The sequence below is a fragment of the Carassius auratus genome, linkage group LG44F (genome assembly GCF_003368295.1).
Source record: "Carassius auratus strain Wakin linkage group LG44F, ASM336829v1, whole genome shotgun sequence".
In the NCBI taxonomy this organism is placed as follows: Eukaryota; Metazoa; Chordata; class Actinopteri; order Cypriniformes; family Cyprinidae; genus Carassius; species Carassius auratus.
This window is the reverse complement of record NC_039298.1, coordinates 2716031-2736776: the sequence shown is the minus strand read 5'-3', so window position 1 is coordinate 2736776 and position 20746 is coordinate 2716031. Positions and strand designations below refer to the sequence as shown.

The 20746-nt window shown below is 37.3% G+C and overlaps 1 protein-coding gene across 1 annotated transcript in view; it reads left to right on the top strand.

The window, feature by feature from the left end:
• The first annotated feature begins 1796 nt into the window (after nt 1-1796).
• LOC113068319 (phosphatase and actin regulator 4A) overlaps nt 1797-20746 on the top strand; it is a 60398-nt gene continuing 41448 nt past the window's right edge. The window contains exon 1 of the mRNA XM_026241029.1: nt 1797-2188. The gene's annotated coding sequence lies outside the window, so the exon portion shown is untranslated. The remainder of the gene's footprint in view (nt 2189-20746) is intronic.

The following is a 20746-nucleotide window of genomic DNA, read 5'->3' as shown; positions in this document are numbered from 1 at the left end:
TAATGCATTCGCATGAATCTCACATGATCTGAATCTGACCAAATTCTGATTTATATTCAAATGGGACGTTTGTACATGCACTTTTTCAGATTTTTAAACAAATCACCTAAGTACCATCGGACATCTGAGATTTGGCTGTAACTATTGGGCCTCTAAAGATTTGATCAGATTATTATTTATTTCTTTATTTAATTTGATCCATGAAATAGTAGTTGTGTTGATACTACAGTACATTGAAGATAAGAATTGAAATCTCTGTGTCTTGGTTATGTTTTTATATCATATCTGTTATTCTTAAACATTATGAGATTACTCTTTTTTTCTTCTTCTTCTTCTTTTTCCCCCTGAGCTGGGAAAACCCCTCTGGAAACTCTAGAGAGGAAACTGTGCTTTACTGGAATTCATCTTTTATTATTTCAGAGAGAGAGAGAGAGAGATAGAGTAAGATGAGCACAATAAATAAATAAACAAAATGATTACATTGGAAAATCAAATGCTTGTGCGAGTCTTGTATTAATTTATGTATAGATATGTGTGATAACAGCTCTAAATGCAAGGTGAGACACAGTCCATGAAACACTGTAAATAACCTTAGGTCATAATAGTGATGAGTAAATTCTTCATCTTAATTCACAATGAATTAGTGGAATATGATAACGATATTAATAATAAATATAACAAAACATGTGAATTACTAGATAAACATATTCTGTACACATCAGGCAATTCAGGCTATGGTCATTCTCAAACAATCAACTGCAAGCTGAATACCGAATTAAATACAACATAATATACTAAATGTCTGAAGATAAGAATTAAGACCATACCAAATAAATAACAGAAACATAATCTGTTTAGTTGTACCTACTAAGGCAACACCCAGATCCCTACCATCAACCCTGAGCTGGCGAGAGAGGAGACTCCTCTACTGTATTCATTAATCTTAACATTATAGAATGTATAGATACACTTAGTGGATACTAATAAATTAGCAATACGCTTCTCAAATTATAATTATTTTTTGGCTTGCAGTATTAAATATGGCCACTAGATGGGACACGTGACTAGTGGAACCCGTCCCACACATCAGCTGGCAGATCTGATGCCCTCCTGCAGGGGTCACCAAACTTGGTCCTGGAGGGCCGGTGTCCTGCAGAGTCTAGCTCTTATGTGCCTCAACACACACCTGCATGAAAGGTTCTAGTTTACCTTGTAAGACCTTGATCAGCTGCTTCAGGTGTGTTTAATCAGGGTTGGAGCTGATCTCTGCAGGACACTGGCCCTCAAGGGCCGAATTTGGTGACCCCTGCCCTCCTGCACTGATGTCCCGTGAATGTTGGACAGAGACTGGAGAATAGCTCATATCTGTTATTTAGAAATAAATTAGGCAGAGAGAGAGAGAGAGAGAGAAATCTGTGGAGAGAAAAAAAAAAAAAACACAACAGCTGCATTTTTATTTAAATCAAGTTGAAATTTAAAATACAGGGATCAAATCATTTATTTGCCAATAATTCATTTACATTTTTGTATATACTGGTAAAGAGCAAATTTAAAAGAAGGAATTCAATACATTTATGTAATGATGAGAAGAATGAGTACAGCAGAAATAAATAACTAAATATACTTTTTTAATTACAAATAAAAATACATTATATAAAATTAAATATATATAAATAAATGAAGTAAAATAGTTATATTATGATTTAAGTTAAATTTAAAATATAAATATCAATTTGTTGTTGCAACCTGGCAACCTCGTGATCTTGCAGGCGAGTTCCGCTTCTCTTGTCACGTGAACTGCGAGACTTGTCAGCTGTGGGAATAATAACCGCCGCAGGTTCGCGGAGGAGGAGTTTCAGGTGAGACACCTGGCAACCCGTGATCCCTCGCCCGATCAGACTCAGAGACGGTGGAAACCTGACAGTGAACAACTGCTGCAGTCGATAAACAACAGCTGACATCGGGTTAACTCAGCCCACAACAGCGCCATGAGAGGGCTCTGGTACAGGACATATTAATCCAAGAACATTTCAGATGTTTATCTTGATTTCATCTCGGCTCGTTTCGAGAGTTTGTGGACCTGACGGAGTTTGACTGACAGCCGCGAGGTTAACGTCAACCCGCGTTTACAACCCTTCACGGATTCAGAAAAGTTTTATGGAGGGATTCTATTAATACATCCACACAGGTAATGTCACATTAAATGTGTTTTAAGTTTTTATTTATGTCGTGACCTTACAATAAAAATAGGTGTTTTGATGTTTTGAGTTGGTGTTAATAATTAGCCGCTAAATGCTAATAGCTCAACAACCTGTTGCACTGTTTCAAAACATCACCAGCAAACAAGGAAATCCTAACAATAAACAGTTTAGAAGATAATATAAAGACCCGGGTACACATGACAAATCGTTTAAAACGGCCATAAGTATATATGTATAAATGAAGTTGTCAATAAATGTAGTTAATGATAAAGTGACTCGTTTTGAATCAGGTTAGCATTTGCTAAATGATTCACTTTTCCAACATGTCAGCATTTGCACTGATTTATAAGCTACATATGGACTGAGCTTTAGCCTCGTGATTGTGATTCAGTCAGTTTGGGATGAAGTTTCTCGACTAAGAGTTGAGTTCATGGCATTCCCCACATGGTTTCTGTTGTGCTGGACAAGTTTCAGCAGGCACAGGTGCACCCAGAGAAAGAGCAGCCTCAGGGTTTGTTTTCTGCTGGAGACCCTTTCATCCACAGACCGCAGACTCTCCAGACTCACAGTTCAGGGAAGGTTTGAGAGGCAAGTCCTGTGGAACTGAATGCAGTGTGGCTCTGTTGCTGGTGGTGTCCATCTGAATGCTCGGTGGACTCGCATTGGGTTAATCATAAATCATAATGTGTCCGGTTGCAGTGATTTTGTTCAATAGATGGCCTAGTTCAAGCTTGACTGTGTCCCATTTAGCCTCCATTCATCCTGTCAGTGCACGTGACAATGAATGAAGGATTGTTTAGTTCAGGTCCGAGCTCTTGATGCTCTTTAGGATGCTGAAGTGCACCGTGAGCGTCCTGAAACCGCTGTCGTGATGTCATTTTAATCGCCTGGGCTCATGCTCTCAGTTGATGGTTAACTCGTAAAACTTTTAATGGCTAATGAGAGGATTCGCACAAGGTGTTATGGTATGTGTTTTATTTTATTTTTATTTTTTTTGCAGAATTTAAACCTAAAGAATGTTTACACTGGTCTTTTCCCCTAAAATAAAACCTAGTGTTTTTACACCATGTTATAGAATAAATTGAATGCAGTGAGATAAAACGACTTGGTACAGAAAAATAAATAAATAAATGAAAATACAATAAATGGGCAGTGTTTGCTATAAATCACCGAAGCAAACATACAAAACTATTTACAAGTTTGTGGGTCAGTAAGTTTATCATTATTATTATTATTATTATTATTTTATTTTTATTTGTATTTTTTATTTTTATTTCTTTAAGAAATGTTTGCTTTTATTTGGCAGGGATGCATTAAATTGATCAAATGTGACCATTAATACACTTATAATTTTTAAAAAGATATCTAGATTTAAATAAGAGCTGACTGCGTCTGGTGTGTAATATCTCTTTTAGTTACGATGCAATGTGGGGACATTAAAAACAACGACCATTTAATCAGAATTACTCTTGTTTTGCGTTAATAAGGGCAGTTATTAATAATATTTCATGTTCATATGTTTATTTTTCTTTTGTTTATTGTTTACACAGATTTGACAGTAAAGCCCTGAGCTTGAGCTAAGCTGCACAAACAATTTATTTTTAATAACAACAGTAAATATCTACTTTTTAAATACAGTACATTAAATGTACCATTATTGTTCTAGCATATGGAACTGACCTACTTCTGTGATTATGTGTGATTTACTAGCAAATTGATGAAAGGTTTTGGCTTTTCTTATTTCATACAAAAAAAGTGTAAAAATCTGAGCTCTGATCTCATCCAATTATAATGCATATTCAGCATATATATATATACATTTAAGGTGTTCAACTATGTCCTCCAGATGAGTTTCTAAGATTTTAATGCAAATCATTCTCTAATGAGCCAGAACTAAAATATTTTTTTTTGTCTCACACTTGTCTTGCACATGTACACAAATAGATTTCCTGATATCTCTCAGCTCATCAAAAACTCAGGCAGACTGAAGCACTCAGAGAAAGTCTAAACTCTTTAGTAGAGCTCATTCTCACTCTCTTCTGTCTCATTCGCATCAGTTAAATAGTGCTTGTACTGTGCAGTATTTTAGTTTTCACCAAAAGCGCGTGCACCACCACTGATCTTTATAAGTGGAGGTTTGCCGAGTAAGACATGTTCCCGGATCAACATCTTCTGATGACCCTCGATCAACATTATTGTCCAAAAATATAGAATTAACCCAATCCCTGCCCCTAAACCTAACCCTACACATAATTTATTCCTAAAATCAGTGGGAAATGATAGCTGATTAACAAGAGCATAGAAGCACCTAAGTTTGGTTGTAAACCTGAAACTATATCTCAATTCTGATTGGTTAATTGGAATGTTGTTTCAGGATTAACAAGGATGTAGATCCTGGTTCATGTTGTACTTGGTGAAATCACGCTTACCTTTAGTGGATCGCACAAGCCACGCTCAGTCTCAAACCAGTACCAAATGCCAAAAAATGAGTGGCTATGCTAAAACATTCAAAATAGGACTGCAAATAACTATTATTTAGACAATTGATTAGTTGGCTGATTATTATTATTTTTTTCTATTAATTGATTAATCAGATTAAAACCCCTGTTTTGTTTATTTTTTATAAAAAAAAATGTCCAATGTCCTTAAAACAAATGCGCCAACTGAATGATATTAAAACATACAGTACTTAACAATTTATTAGACCACCTATCATAAAAGAAAACACAAATAGTTTAGGAATCTGTCAAAAAAATTGTATTCTAAAAATGTTATTGTAATTTTTGGACAAATAACAAAGTGAAACAACTAAATAGTATTTATTCACAGAAAATCAGAAGTCAGAATCGGACGAGAAAATTGCAAGTGGTGCATCTCTACTCTTTAGTACAGGGAAGCAAATAATATTAATATTTGAGATAAAATATTAAGAAAAAAATATATAAAAGAAAAGTATAAAAAAAAGGATAAAAAATTAGGTGCATGCTACATGATGAGAGTTTCCTGTCTCGTATACTTTGCTCCCGAGTTCAGTAAGATTTAGCACCGCAGTGACAGTGGATCCCTAAAAAAAAATGGTTTGGATTTTCCCCAAAAGACAGGGCGCAAACAACAGTTATTTGCAAATGCTGCAATACGATTCACACCTCAGATGGCAACACAACAGTGTTGTCAAAAGACCCGGTACTTCGGTACCAAGTTGGTACTAAAAAATTAAAATGTCATTGCACCAGGTTTCTTTTAGTACCGGTGGTACCGAGGACCCGGTCGACCCAGATCCAGAAGCATACAGCGATATGATTTACACGAAGCAGAAAACGCAGACGGAGTCTCAAAATCCAGACATAAAAATGAAACTTAAATTTTAATATGGACAGTCACGACATTTGTCAAAGTTAGCATTAATTAATCAAATCAAATCTCCATATGGACGAGTATCTGTAAATTATATGCCACAAAAGTTGGTTGAAATCTGAATCCTGCGTGTTCTGCACGTCTCTGTGTGAATGAATGAATGGCACAGAAGTGCAGGTTTGTTTACTACATAGACTGAAGGTGTGACGCTTGCTTTAATGAGGACATAAATAAATAAACAACGTCGCCAGAACTGTTCTGAGTCACTTCACAAGCATTTTACCCTTTCATTAGAGTAAAACCAGTGTCAAAATAAAAGTAGCCAGTCAAAATAAGTTAATTTTTACATAAAGGCATTGTGCTAAAAATATTACTATCATGGCCACTGAGTCCACTGAGAGACTTGACTGATGCACTCTCAGGTGAGGACTATGTGAGAGTGTCCAATGTAAAGCCAGGATCCCACCAGTGATGACCTGCTGGATATGGCTTCGCTTGTCAATCCCAGGTTCAAAACCCAGTACATAGACAGAGACAAGATGGAGGGAACACAAGCCAGAGCTTTTTAAAAACCTCAGGTGGTGCTGTAAGTGCATCTGCAGCCGCAGGATCAGCTTCCTTCTCTCTAGAAGAGACAATAGAAGGGGAATTGAAAGGCTACATGTCCACACCAAATGCAGAAAGTGTGGTGGATCCTCTGAAATGGTAGAGAGTTCAAGAGGCAAACTTTCAAATAGTTAGCCAACTTGCTAGAAAGTACTTGTGCATTCCAGCAACAACTGCTTCCTTCAGCACTGGTTCTATAAAGTCACCTGCCAACTCTCAAGCCACATAAAGAGTGTGATCAGTCATATTCTGTGTTCTTCTACAAGGAGATGTAAGTTTTAAGAAGGTAACAGTAATGTTCTAAAGCTGCAAGTGCTAAGTTTACAAGAGTCAGCATTCAGAATTATTTTTGCACCTTTGGTTGATTTGTTTTGGTTCTCACATTACACTAAAACAATTAATTTACATTTGTTTTTTTAATGGTGTTTGAGTGTTGTGTTTACTTTGAACCGATGTTTATTTTGGGAGTTATGCTAAAGTCTCTGACTGCACTTACATTTATTTAACTAGACCAAGTTAATATTTTTCTTGAAACTTTTTTTTTAACCTTTTTTAAAATTAGATTTTCATCTAAGCTAGTTTTAACCTGATATTCATCTCTTTGTTTATTGTATACATTATGTTAGATGCTACTACCTCAAAAAGAGGATCTGTGTATCATAAGCTGTCAGCTGTTGCCAATGTTAGATTTATTTTTAAACCAATGTTTGTTTTGTGATGAGAAGGCTTTGGTTGTAATTGAATGCAAGTCTTGTTGAATGTTCTTACACTGCACTTGCATTAAATCTACACTTGATTAAAATATGCTTGAAAATATACTTTGGTCCTAAATGGTACCCCCCTCCCCCTTTATATTTTGTTATTTTGTAGGACTGCATTTTTAAATGGGGGCATTATTATGGCTGTATTAAGGCTCAGTAATGGCAAAATAGTCTTTACAAACCGAACATGAAGAAGAAACCTGATAAAATCCTGAAACTGATTTTTCTTGAAAAAATCGTGATATGATATTTTATCCATCTCGCCCACCCCCAATACCCCTGTAAAATACACTCTTGGTCGAACTGCACTCAAAAAATTAACTCCACAAACACTGATACATAGAAAACATGTTCGCTTCAGTAGATCTGTGCCGTGTGTTTGCATGTGTGCTGCTGGCTTGAGCTAAAAATCTAGTTTGTACTTTAAACTCTCACAGCTATGTAAACACTGCAGTGACACTGGGTCACTTTACACAACCAGTCGGTCCGGTTCGGTCTCATTTTTGACGGGCCTTCAGCAGACCACAGTTTCTCTACTGTGGGGACGTTTCACTCAATTATGTGCTTGGTTATGGTTTTTATTTGATTAACATATCACTGCAGTCCACATTGCACACAGACTCTCATAGCACCGGCTGTCATGTGTTTGCTCATGTTTCCTACTCTAGGGAGAGTGTACAAGTGTACACGAGTGGACGTTATGCTGTTGTGGACAGGGCTTGAATTTCAGCACGGGATTGCGGGGATTATGCAGAATTCTACTGATTTCCGCAGTTTCCGTGCTTGTAAGGCGAACATTTACACATGGCTTTGAGTCTTACATTTTTTTAAATTCAAGTGCTCAATTCAGCACTTGCACTCTCTGTGACTGTGAGACCCTATCTGTGAGCCGCCTCACACCCAAAGTGCACGCACATAGAGACGCATCTGAGAGCATGCACCTTTGCACGAAAACGGCCAAATATATATATGAGTAATAAATGAGTACAGTCAATAAATGAGTACAAAACACTGACTGACTGTTTGAAGTTATAAATATGAACATAGTTTGTCTGTTAATATTTTTTGTTTGTTTGTTACTCAGACACAGGCAGTGCACTGCATGAGACAAAAAAGTAATCTAGCCAAAACCACCGCATTGCCGCTCACATGCATCTACTGTACATGCATGTTGATTTTATCAGACGACGTCCTGATTATAAATGAGCGTTGATTAACATGTATTAATGGGTCGTGTTTTGTCACTATTTGGAGTTAAATTTTTCTACAATATTCACTCGTGACAGTAAAATAGGGCATTCTGAGTTAATCTACTGCAGTAGCTTATTCCTCCTTCGATCAGTAGAAAATGTGGTTTATACCTGGTCATGCATGAAAAAAATAATACTAGGGCTGGGCGATCTATCTAACGATATGATCATGCGTAACTAGTCAGTAAATCTGGTTCCGTGATTACCGTTAAATAGCCATCACTTGCTTTCAAATGGAGCGGCATTAAATAAATAGACATAGATCACTGACAAGCTACGCTTCATATTGCGTATTCATCAAAGGCGATAATGAACGCAATATTACGTAGTTTTTCAGTGATCTACGGCTCTGTTTATTAAATGCCGCTCAATTTCTGTTCCTGAATATTACTGTTAAACCTACCTGAAAAATGTAAAGCACAGTTAATTTTAATTATATCTTGTTGTTGTATTTGTTTGTGACATTGCTTGTCAGTAGTGTGTTTTTATTTTATTACTGACTTTTATTTTTTAAATCTTAGATTTTTTTTTTATAAATTGTAAGTATTTGTAAATATCTTCCTCACAATGTAAATATGGATCAACAACATTATAAAAAAATAAAATAAACCCATTAGAGCCACCTAAAGGGGGAATTCACAACCCCTCCCCCCATTTTCCAAAATGAAATTCAGGCCCTGTTGGATTGCTTTATTGCTTTCCATACTGAAAAGATAGAAATCTGCATTATAATGGACTTTGATTAATTATTGAACGAGTTTGTCTGAGTTTTAGTCAGTCAGTGTTTTGTAAAGCGAACAGCAAACTGCTTATGAACGCACTGATTAGCTGAGCGTACAGTTTTAGCGTTTACTGCACTTTGATATTCTTCTTGTTATTTCCTTACAGCGGCTAATGAAACGGAAGTAGCACACAGTCACAGAAAACCACTTACTTCCGCATTGAACAATGATGTGGATTGGAATGTCCCTGTTTTAATGCAAGTAGAAAACTTCATTATAAAGTAAGCTCGTTCAGGGACTTGTTTATTATACAGATATTGTATAATTTAAACTGCATTATTTCTGTGTTTGCTTGGTTTTCTTTTTAGTTTATATAACTCTTGTATCATCCCAACTATGTTTTTGCCATGAAGATAGGTTTAGATGCTGACATGGCAATTAAATAAATAACTCCTACTGTCTCAAGTAAACAAATCTCTAGACATTTTTTTTTACAACTTTTAATTTATTCCTTAGATTCTTTACTTGCTCTTTAAAAGGTCTTCACGTTTTCAGTTTACCTCAATAAAACTTGCAGAAACCCTTCGTGTCATTGTCTGCATCTGGTAAACGTGTGAGCTGTGTGTGGTCAAAGCGCAGAGTGGGATTGAAGAGGAAACTTTTATCTTTATTTCATCTGTGCTACACACACAGATGATGTCTCAGCCTGTAGACTTTCTCCTGTCCCACCATAAAGTGACCAAAAACATCCAAATTACTTGTGGAAGGAGAGACTTGAGTATTATTATTATGTCATGTGTTTGCATTGATAAGCATTATCTTCAGAAAAGTGTAGTTTTGAGTGTAGTCAGTGGTTAATTGATCATTTATTATTATTCTCTTTGCTCCTTGTAAATGACTGCTGGATTGCTAAAGAGTAAAGATAATGGCGGATGTAATCTGTTTGTTCTGCTATTAGTAGGATAGGGTTTCACTAATGTCGTCATGCATGGTTTGCACATCCTTATTCTGTGCTGACTGATGACTGATCCTCAAACCATCCATGAGGTGACTTCTCAATATGAGGTTTACATTGGGAGTAAATCACTTGCATATGCAACTAAATCTTCACTCTGGGTGACTGATTAATGTCTAGGCCTATATTGTTTGCCACTGACTAATACATTTCTAGATTTACTCGCGAGTACAAGGTTATATTTTCACTCGCTGAACAATCTGACATAACGCACTACATGTAAATGATTCTTCTTGTTATATTTCCCTGTCAAAATAAGAACAGGTAGAAGATATGCCGGGTTCACCTGTAGTAGGCGGAGCTAATGCACAGACTGCAATCTCATTGGCTGGCGCTCAACTATTAGTGTCCCTGTTTTGATTTCAGCAAATCAGTTTGAGCAAACAACGTGATTGATATTCATGAACCCAGCAGCTTATCAATTAATTGTATATTGTAATTAGTGGCAGGAGTAGGAGTAGGAGTAGGAGTAGGAGTAGGAGTAGGAGTAGGAGTAGGAGTAGGAGTAGGAGTAGGAGTAGGAGTAGGAGTAGGAGTAGGAGTAGGAGTAGTATTTAATCAGTAATATCTATATCAGGGAACTACACTGCGACCAAAATGGTCACATATGCGACCTTTTGAAATGCCATTGCGACCCTAAATTTTATGGGGTCGCAAATGTATCACTGATTATTTTTGTACCTACTTATGTGTTATGCTATAATTTAATATGAGCATTTATTAAAACAGAAATGTGTATTTTAACAATACGTTTTATAACGTGCTCCTTGCATTCAACACATCAGGTTGGCTTGCCAATTATAAACATTCAAAAAAGTTAAAAGCATTCAAACACAAGATGCGGTAAAGCTGAACCGAGCAGCTGGTTACTCGCGCACTGTGTTTGGTGCGCATGAGAAAGTCGCGCCTCACGAACAACACTGAACCGAGCTCTCCTTCAGGACGTTCGCGTCCTCCTGCACATGAACGAACAAATACAAATCGCAGTTTAAATAGGAAAAAAGCGAAAGAGCTCAATTCATCACCGCGGTGTTCTGGTGTTCAGGGAGCGGAGATGGGTCTCAAAGTCTTCTTGCTTTTGTACCGACAATAAATACATACAAAATATGTCAAAATACCCGTCTTGAAAAGTGTTTTGAAAAAGGCTGTGGTCATGTCTTAAGTGTAAGTAAAGAGTTGGAAAGAAATCAGATGTGTTTCATTATAATGGATGCATTGTCTCTTAAAGTGACCGCGCCTAATTTACTAGCTCTGCTGTCAGTGTCTTTAAAGGGGGGGGGGGGGGGGGGGGGTGAAATGCTCGTTTTCACTCAATATCCTGTTAATCTTGAGTACCTATAGAGTAGTACTGCATCCTTCATAACTCCAGAAAGTCTTTAGTTTTATTATATTTATAAGAGAAAGATAGTCTGTACCAATTTTTCCCGGAAAAAAAAGGGGGCCTAGAGGCGTGACGTGTGGGCGGAGCTAAAGAATCACGAGCGCCAGTAGGCTTTTGCGTTGAGAGTGTTTGGAAACTGTGACATTATCGTGAGGGAAAAACCATCATCCAAAACAAACCATGGCTTACAGTCAGATTCAGCCGTTTATTTATGATCCACAATCAGATCCAGAGGCTGAAATTTAACAAGAGCAGCATCAGCAAAGGCGTCTCTATGTGGTATGTACTAAAACTGTATATATTTGCTTAGCGGTTTTGGAAAATGACTAAGTTCCACTTTGTCGTCTTTTTTTTTTTTTTTTTTTTTTTTTTTAAGCTGTACATGTGGAAAGTGCAGTTTGATGACAACATCGCATGTTGTTTACTTGATGTGCTTACGCGCCGATAGCTAAGTTAACAACACAGAGATATTTGAAGCAGTTTTACTCACCGCATGCGGTTCCAACACACGATCGTGACCCTTTTTCGTTGGGACTGCATCATCCTTAAGAAATAAACGATGTGCAAATCCGGCGTCAAACTGGGCCTTGTTTGTAAAACAAGCATGTTCGAAATGCAGGGAACAAACACAAACACTTGCACAACTCCGTTGATGCTCTGTAAAAATAAACTCCATTCACTGGTCCCTTAATGCTGTTTCTCTTTTGGTAATCTGTGCAGGGTTGTCTTGCCCTGGCAACCGTGATCAGTGAAGTCTGTTGTGCTCTCAGTGCTCTGTTATACGGGAGCGCGCGCTCTTCCGGCAGAAGTGCCTCAGGACCCATATAAGGAAATTCCGCTCCATCTAACGTCACACAGAGCCATACTCGACAAACCGGAAGGAGTATTTTTGGAACAAAAATACTCCTTCAAACGTACAACTTAATTTTTGAAACTTTGTCCATGTTTAGCATGGGAATCCAACTCTTTAACAGTGTAAAAAATATAGTAAATCACTCACTGCTCTTGAATGAATTATTTTGTAGTTTTAACAAGAATTTATCCACAGTGAATCCAAAAATCTGATAGAATTGATTATATTGTTTTACTAGTGGGTGCAGACACTAGTTCATTAATGTAAGTGAGTATAGCAAAATACAGTGATCTGTGAAATATTATTCCAAAAAGTTCTTCATACTGTAGACTACCAGTGAAATGTATTAATAATGATAATAATAATAATAATAATAATAATAATAATAATAAATTAGGGACCTGACCAGGTTTTGCTTAAGTGTTCTTTAATTGCTATGCAACCTTTTCACACCACAGACTGAACAAAATTAAGCATTGGTAACTGTTCAACAACGTATTGATAGTTGTGTAAATATTGTCATACTGACAGTTGTCTGAAGTTATGATTGATTGCATTTAGGGCTGTCACTTTTAGTTCGAAAATCGATTGCACAGTCGATCGGACCAACTAAAAAAGGTTTCGAAAAGGAAAATAGGGAAGTGATTTTAACCAAATATGTACACTATTAATTTTAAAATAATTAAACAATAAAAAAATAGATGTAACAAAACTCACAAAAAAGCAGAAAAAGAAAATCAAGAAATCCGAAAGTGCAGTATGCCTTCCGAGAGCTAGACAAACAATACCAGCAATTTTACGATCCTGTAAGACCCAGTGATGTCAAAAGCAACCTCTTATGCTGCGTTCACACCAAATGCGAATATAGCGTCTGGCGCGAATGATTTCAGTGTAGATGCATTCACGCGCATCTGGAGGTCTCGCGGCGCAGTAGACGAGTTATTAGATATGAAAAGGGCCATTGCAAGCTGAGAGCAACTGGCTTTTGTGCTGGAAATTGGCAGTAATACCCCCACCTTGTGCAGCTGTACCTGAGTGTCCCTGGGACATCAGTGCGGTCTTCTCAACAGCTGGACATATAGTGAATAAAAAACGCTCTGCTCTGGACCCCAAAAATGTTTATCGACTTGTTTTCCTGGCCTTATTTTGCGCATTACATTATGCCTGCCTAGTGTCGGTTACGTTCAATAAAAAAAAAACACACATGGCCTGTTCTCAAGTCCATTTAAATTTTCATGTTTTGAACAGTTGTTTGAAATGGATTGAATCATTATTTAAAATAATTTTGGAGATTTTTGAATTGCCTAAATCTTAAATGCAGCTGGGTTGAAGCTTGCAGTGATGTTTTTCTTTTTTTGTTGTGGCAGCCGTCCCCTCTGCATATATATTTATTTGAGATTGTTGCACTCCTGTTGCTGTTTATTCTGCACGAAACTTCATGCCAATAAATAAGAAATATTGCTGACTTGTGCGTTTCCAGTCAGTGTTGAGTACTCGAGACTCGGACTCGGTCTTGGACTCGGTCTCGAGACCGTATTTTAATGGTCTCGGTCTTGTCATGGACTCGTGTGCATTTGGACTCGGTATTGACTCGGACTCGAACATATTAGGAATCGGACTCATGCCCGAGTCCACTCGAGTCCCATTAAAAATATTTCATGATTATTATAACTGTATGTTAATGTTTCTTTAAACTGATGTATGATTGACACATCGAATGACTTTTGATTTTCTTGTGACGTGAGACCAGTGGCGGATACAGAACGTCATTAATAGGTGGGCCTGGTGAATATACGGAGGGGCCTCTGGTTTTTTTAATCAAATACACCTGATTCCCGGGCTCCGTATTACAGAGCTTTCACACAGCGCGCGGATGCGGTCCGGCGATCCGTTCCATGTGCGGTGCAGTGCAGAGATCGTTTTCGCACCGATGTATTTCTGATGTGATGCACGCGCTGAATTAAAGTGACAGGCTGATAGTGCATGGTTCGTGGTCAAAATGAACACAGATTGAAATGAAAATGTAATAATCTCACCATAAATGCGTTTACACAGTCATCTTTTTTTACTTTAGGACCAGGGTAAAGCAATGAAATTTGTTTTACTTCAACAAGGCGACATAATGAACAACTCTCGTCTCATTCATGGTATATGTGAAAAAACTATTTATTTGTGACATGCCATAAAATGTTTGCGATTTTAATAAAAGTACTACATGGTTAAATATTTTACCACTTGTTTGAGCAACTTCATATATAAATCTATATAAGTAGCGCTGAATAATACGTTGTTTAAATTGTTAAAACGTCTATTAAAGAGTGTATATGTACGAACAGAATCGCAATGCTGACAAACCTTTTTTTTTTTTTTATAAAAGTGTCTGATAACTTCTGGATTTGAAATACAAATAGTGAGTATGTGTTTGTGGTAGCCTACATTCGTGGATCAGTCACACACTGCAAACACGGAGTATGTGTGTTTCACAGTGTAACAGTGGCATTAAGCCACTAAGTCAGTGCGCGCACTGAGAGCGTGTGGCCAGCCTTAAATGTCCTCAGGAAACTATTAATATTATATTATTTATTAATTCGTTATTATTAAAATTACAAAAAAAAAAAAAAAAAAAAGATTTGTTTTTATTAATCTGATTGGGCGGGCCACCAGTGCCCACCCATAAATCCGGGCCTGCGTGAGACGTTAGCATAATGTTAGTGCAGAGGCAGCTGGATTAAAAAAAAATGTCTGTTACATCAAGCATAATTCAGTTTGCATATAAGAACCACAAAGAGTTTGTATGCAGCAAGACTCTAAAAAAGAAACATTCTGGGATATGCAAATTCTGTGGTACATCAATCACCGAGGCAAAGGGAACAACTTCCAATTTTCATCGACATGTGGAGCGAAAGCACAAAGAAAGGTAAGATTAAGAACTCATAATTTCTTGTAGTATATGCATACATTTTACGCATCAGCTAATGCTTAGTTCGGCCGCAGCCCAGAAGTCCACTTTTTAGTCCGGCTCCCGCCAGTTTCTCTCCCACACCTTGACCCGCCCGCCCCGCTCGCTTCTATCAGATATCCTACTTTGTAAAAATAACACAGTTGAGAGAAATAATGTAGCAATGTGGCTATCTGGAAAGCGGGATCACTACAGGCGGATGGCAGGATTTTAGGTTAAAATGGTCACAGAAAAAACCAAATATCGTTTAATTAAATTCTATAATGAAAACAGACACAGACTGACTGTCTCAACACTAAATATCTCCCCCCAAAAAAATGTCTGACAGAAGGCATTGAACTTATATGGCATTTCATCCAGCTCTCTTCCCCTTGCACATACACACTTTTGCATGAACATTTCCTGGACAGTCAGTTGGCTCTTGTGTGTATGCCCTCCGTAAAAATAAAAAAAAACTTCGACTATTGTGTATTTTACCCTGCATTAAAACGCACCATCCAGTGGAATTAGCATTAGATTATCCGTTGCTGTTACACAAAGTGATGAAATGGTAACGCTTAAACGCAGATTGGCTGCACTTTAAATCTTAAAAGTAAACAATAGGCAGGAGCAGGACCATAATGACCATAACCTTAACCAATCTCTCTGGTCTCGGTCTTGACCCTTTCTGAACTCGGTCTTGACTCGGACTCGACCCTTTCTGAACTCGGTCTTGACTCGGACTCGACCCTTTCTGAACTCGGTCTTGACTCGGACTCGACCCTCTCTGGACTCGATCTGGACTCGGACTCGAATGAGCTGGTCTCGACTACAACACTGTTTCCAGTGCTCTCTTTACGTTAGTCCGTTACACAGTTTAACTCTGAGTTATTGTCATATTTTATTACCAATTTCTAAACTATAAGAAATAAACTCTGATAGTGTGAGAAATGTTGAAGGTGTCTGAATACATTTTGGTCTGACTGTGTATTTTATTTTACAGTGAAGACTATGCAGTTCTATTTTAAATCAGTTTCTTAAGAAAAAAAAAAAAAAAAAGGTAAACCTTGTGTAAATCACACAAATAAATAAATAGAACGAACATACAGTACATATTAAACCATTTCAAACAGGGCCCACTGTACAACCTGCACCAGGGCCCTCTAACCCCAGCTACGGCCCTGGGTTAAGATACCAAGACAGAGCAATACAGTTTCATTATTGCTCATTATTGTCCAGAGTGGCTTACTATAAATAATTTGTGCGACCAAATCATGTTTTGCGTCAGTATCTGAAATAGTAGTGCAAGTGCCACAGTGGAAAAGGTTAGTGTAGTTCCCTGTGTGTGTGTGTGTATGTGTATATATATATATATATATATATATATACAATTTTAAGCAGTCAAAAGGGAAATGTCCAACACATGCCAAAACATTTCTATTAATATCATTAGATAACATGACACATAACCTCACCTCCATAATCATTACACTGGTGGCCGTAAGTATTTTGAAAGAAGTCTCTTTAATGCTTAAAAAACATTTCTTATTATCAATGTCTGTACTCCTCCATCTTTTCCACAGAATAGGAGTAAAATTAATTCTCAAAATAGCCTTTTAAAAACCAGCACAATGTTTTTGTACACCTCTGGGAATAACTTAACTTCTCTGAAGACTGGCTCCTGATCTGAATGTTCCCTGGTCTGTGTATTCATGTCCACAAACACAAAAGCACTCAGTCCTTCAGTGGAGATCAATATACAATACTATATTAAAACTGAGAGAGATAGGAAAAACTTCCACATTAATGTGAATTTATTTTTAGCCTACATTTTGAAACCTTAAATACTTTAAACAGATGCCAAATAAAATGGCCGTTTGTTCCCTTTGCAAAACCGTTATGGTGTACCACGGCAGCACAAATGCGATGCATGTGCACCACAGAGGAAAACATCCTGGTGCTCTCCGGTGTTAGGCCGGTGACAAACTGGCTGCGTGGCGGCAGCCTCGCGTTTTCTGTGTCTTTACACACCTGAAGCGCGCCTGATGCGGCGCTGGCGCACTGCTGCTGTAGAGGGAGACCGTTGACAGACCAGGCTCTTGTCTTCATGACAACAATATCTATACTTCATGTTGAGCATAAATATAAAGCCTACTGATAAACGACACCATCAACAGTATTGACGGCAAAATAGACTGTTTGACAGGTGCAATATTTGAAAATCGATAATTACTTATTTATTTTTTTAATTACATTTATATCTGAATTTATGTCAATAGAGTTTCAAACATCAAAGTGTCATGGATTAATATGTATTTGTGTACAAAATGACATATAAAAATATTTTCCTATCCTATTTTGCCTGGAAACGCTTCCAACACGCTTGTGTCGCGTGAAAAAATAGGAGTTAGTTATATTGCTAGCATGCACACGTTCTAATCACTAACATTCTATCATTAAATAGTGTTTAATTATAATAATAATATAATGCTTGATTGACTGATGTTAGCATTCTGATATTTAATGAGCTTTGGTGGAAGAATGTGTATGTGTAAAATATTATCAGTTTGGGAAGTACACAACAAACTTTACTCTCCAATGGCGATTATATTGCCAAGGTGTGCGTAGAGGGCTGGCCAAGTGAACCGTGTTTTCATGACCAGTGGATTTCTTCTCATGAAACTCTTTGGGATTGGTTTGCCTCTAGACATGTCTACCCATTTTGATTACAAGTCAGTAGCTGAGCTGAGCAGAAATTGCACTTAAACAAATGCCTAAAGTTGTTGACTGCTTCAGTTATATTCATAGCCACATCATGGCTTATGTAATTGCTTACTTGTATCACTGTGAGTAAATGTGTACCAGTTTAACAGCATATCCCAATATAATGATTATTCGGGCTCAAGCCTGGAGGGCGAGAGCCCTATTGTTTTCCTTAGGATTATTTGTTATTATTATTATTATTATTATTTTTCTTCAAGGTTTCGGGGGCTTTTGGGGCCCTTAACATGCTCAAAAACTCTTGAAAATTGGCACACACCTTGGAACCTGCGGCCATTAGGGCCGAGCATACTCCTCTGAGGAACTCCACCCGTTCAACACAAAACTCGGTGAACACGATCTCAAGACATTGGGGATGCTAAATTGTGAAGAGATTTTTGATATCTCGAACGGTTTGCCCGTGGCGAAGCGTTGAAATTATGGCGAGAAATGAGAAACAGGAAATGTATAATAACATCCACATACATTTGCTGAATTTGATCAAACTTAATTGGTTTGTTCGTTGTATGATACCGATCGTATATATGTGACTATTAGGAGTCAAAGTTATAGCGCCACCAACTGGCAGCAGGAAGTGAATCATTTTCAGAACGCTTTGAATTCAGCATCTTATTTTTACTTGATTTGCTTCAAACTTCATCAGAATAATGACAAAACACGGCCCAAGAAAATCTGTCGTGGGGATATTTATATCTAATATAGTGTTGCCATGGCAACGTGTCAAACTTGAATGTTCTGTTCTGGTGATTTTTAGGCAGATAACTAGCTCAGATTTACATGAAACTCATGTAACAGATGTCAGTATTAAAGATAGCTAGACCATGGCAAAAGCTTTTAAAAGGGCGTGGAAGAGGTACTCTATAGCGCCACCTTTTGTCAAAAGTGGGGGGGTTAGTTTTAGCTACAGACACCAAACTTGGTACATAAATTGTTCTTATCAAGACGGACAACTTTCTAATTCGCAGTCATAAGCTATGACCAACAGGAAGTTGGCTATTTTGACTTGAATATGGATTTTTGGGAATTTTCTTTTGTGAATTAATGCATACTCCTCCCAGGGGAAGTATACTATACACACCAAACTTTGTGTACATTAAGAAAAAACATTGAGGAACTTAAATTGCGAATGAATTTTGGATAGCTTGAACTGTTTTGTCGTGGTGATTTTTTGAAATAACAGTAAAAAGTGAAACATTAATCGTCTTGTATTTTTAAATTGCAGCTTCCAAACCTTTAAAAAACATTTTTCATTTAGAAAACCAGTGATTCTGAGGAAATATGCATAGTTTCATGACTTTACAGCACTGTATGATTAAAAGAAAATTAAAAAACTGTCAGACATCTGATCTCACTCTGTCACTCTGTGTGAGGAATGTGTGCGTGCTGACTGTGTGTGTGTGAAGGGGGTCGCACACCGGTCAAGAAGCGCAGCGCCGCGTCGCGTCGCGTCTTTAAAATTCGAACACATTATTCTCTATGTGAGTACACACACCGGCGGGGCCATTCGGCGTCTGTCCGCGGCGCCCAGCTACGACTCGGAACGCTGTTCAAATTTCTGCCGCGCCACAGAGCGCCATCCGCATAGTTTTATATTAAAAAACCCAGATATTATAAACTGAAACTGAAATTAAAGTACAGCACACTTGTTTCATTCAAATAAAACATTACAAAGTGTTTGGTTACGTTTTCAGCAGCACAGTTGCCTAGACAACAGATACAACAACAGATTATTTTCATTAATTAACGTTAAGAACTCAGCTTTTATCAATTAAAATCATATATTTAAAATTAAAATAATAGATGAAGTTAAAACTCTCCCATCTTGCTGCGAAATTGAGCTCACGCATATAGAATGTGCGCGTCCAGTGTGCGATACCTCGAGTTGTCCTACATGTGGCGCGTCTCGTCCGGTGTGCGACCGCCTTGAGTGTGAGTGGGGGAGAGGTGTGAGGTGTGAGGTGAGTGGCAGACAAGACAGGGAGAGAGAGAGGGACTTAAACATATATTTTTTTTTTCTTGTTGTTGCTAATTGTGCTGTTTTCATTAAAGCTTAAGAAATATCTTAGGCCTTATCCTTTTCTGACAGTTTCAGGGATTAAAAAAATTCTAAAAATACCTATTTTAGCTGCAAATAATAATTTCAAACTCATTTGATACTGACCTCTGACACCCTGTGACATGACATTTATTTGAATTTACATAATCTCATGGATGTAACAGTAAAACTGTTCAGCTCACAGATCAAGATTAAGCTGTGATGCAAGCAGAACTATTTCACAAATGCTTAAAGGTTAATGAAATCATAACAAAACACTTTTAAATTATTTAAGGATTTGGTAACACTTTAAATAATTTCTCAATTGTTAACATTAGTAAATGCATTGGTAACACTTCATAATAGCTGCACTCCTAGCTAAGCATTAGTAAATAGCCAGTTCATGCTTTATATATCCTTCTCCCAAAATTAATATTTTATTAAGCATTTTATAAATACAGCTATAATTAAATTGTTCATAGTTTATATGCACATTTATTTTGAGGAGATTAAAGGCTGTTATCTTCCAAAATAAAAAATAAATAAAAAAATAAAAATAAACAAACACAGAACTAAAAAGGGAATCATTAATTGGCTTGTATTTTTAAAGTGCAGCTTCCAAACATTTCAAAGCATTTTTTCATACAGAGATCAAATCATTCTGAGGAAATATGCATAGTTTCACGACTTTACAACACTGTATGGACAACAGAAAATTTAAAAACTGTCAGACTTCTTAACTAACATGATCTCACTCTGGCCACTCTGTCTGTGTGAGGGAAGGGAGGGGGAGAGGGAGGGGGAGTGTGAGGGGGTTGGTGACTGACTGCATTTTTGGTGACTGACAGT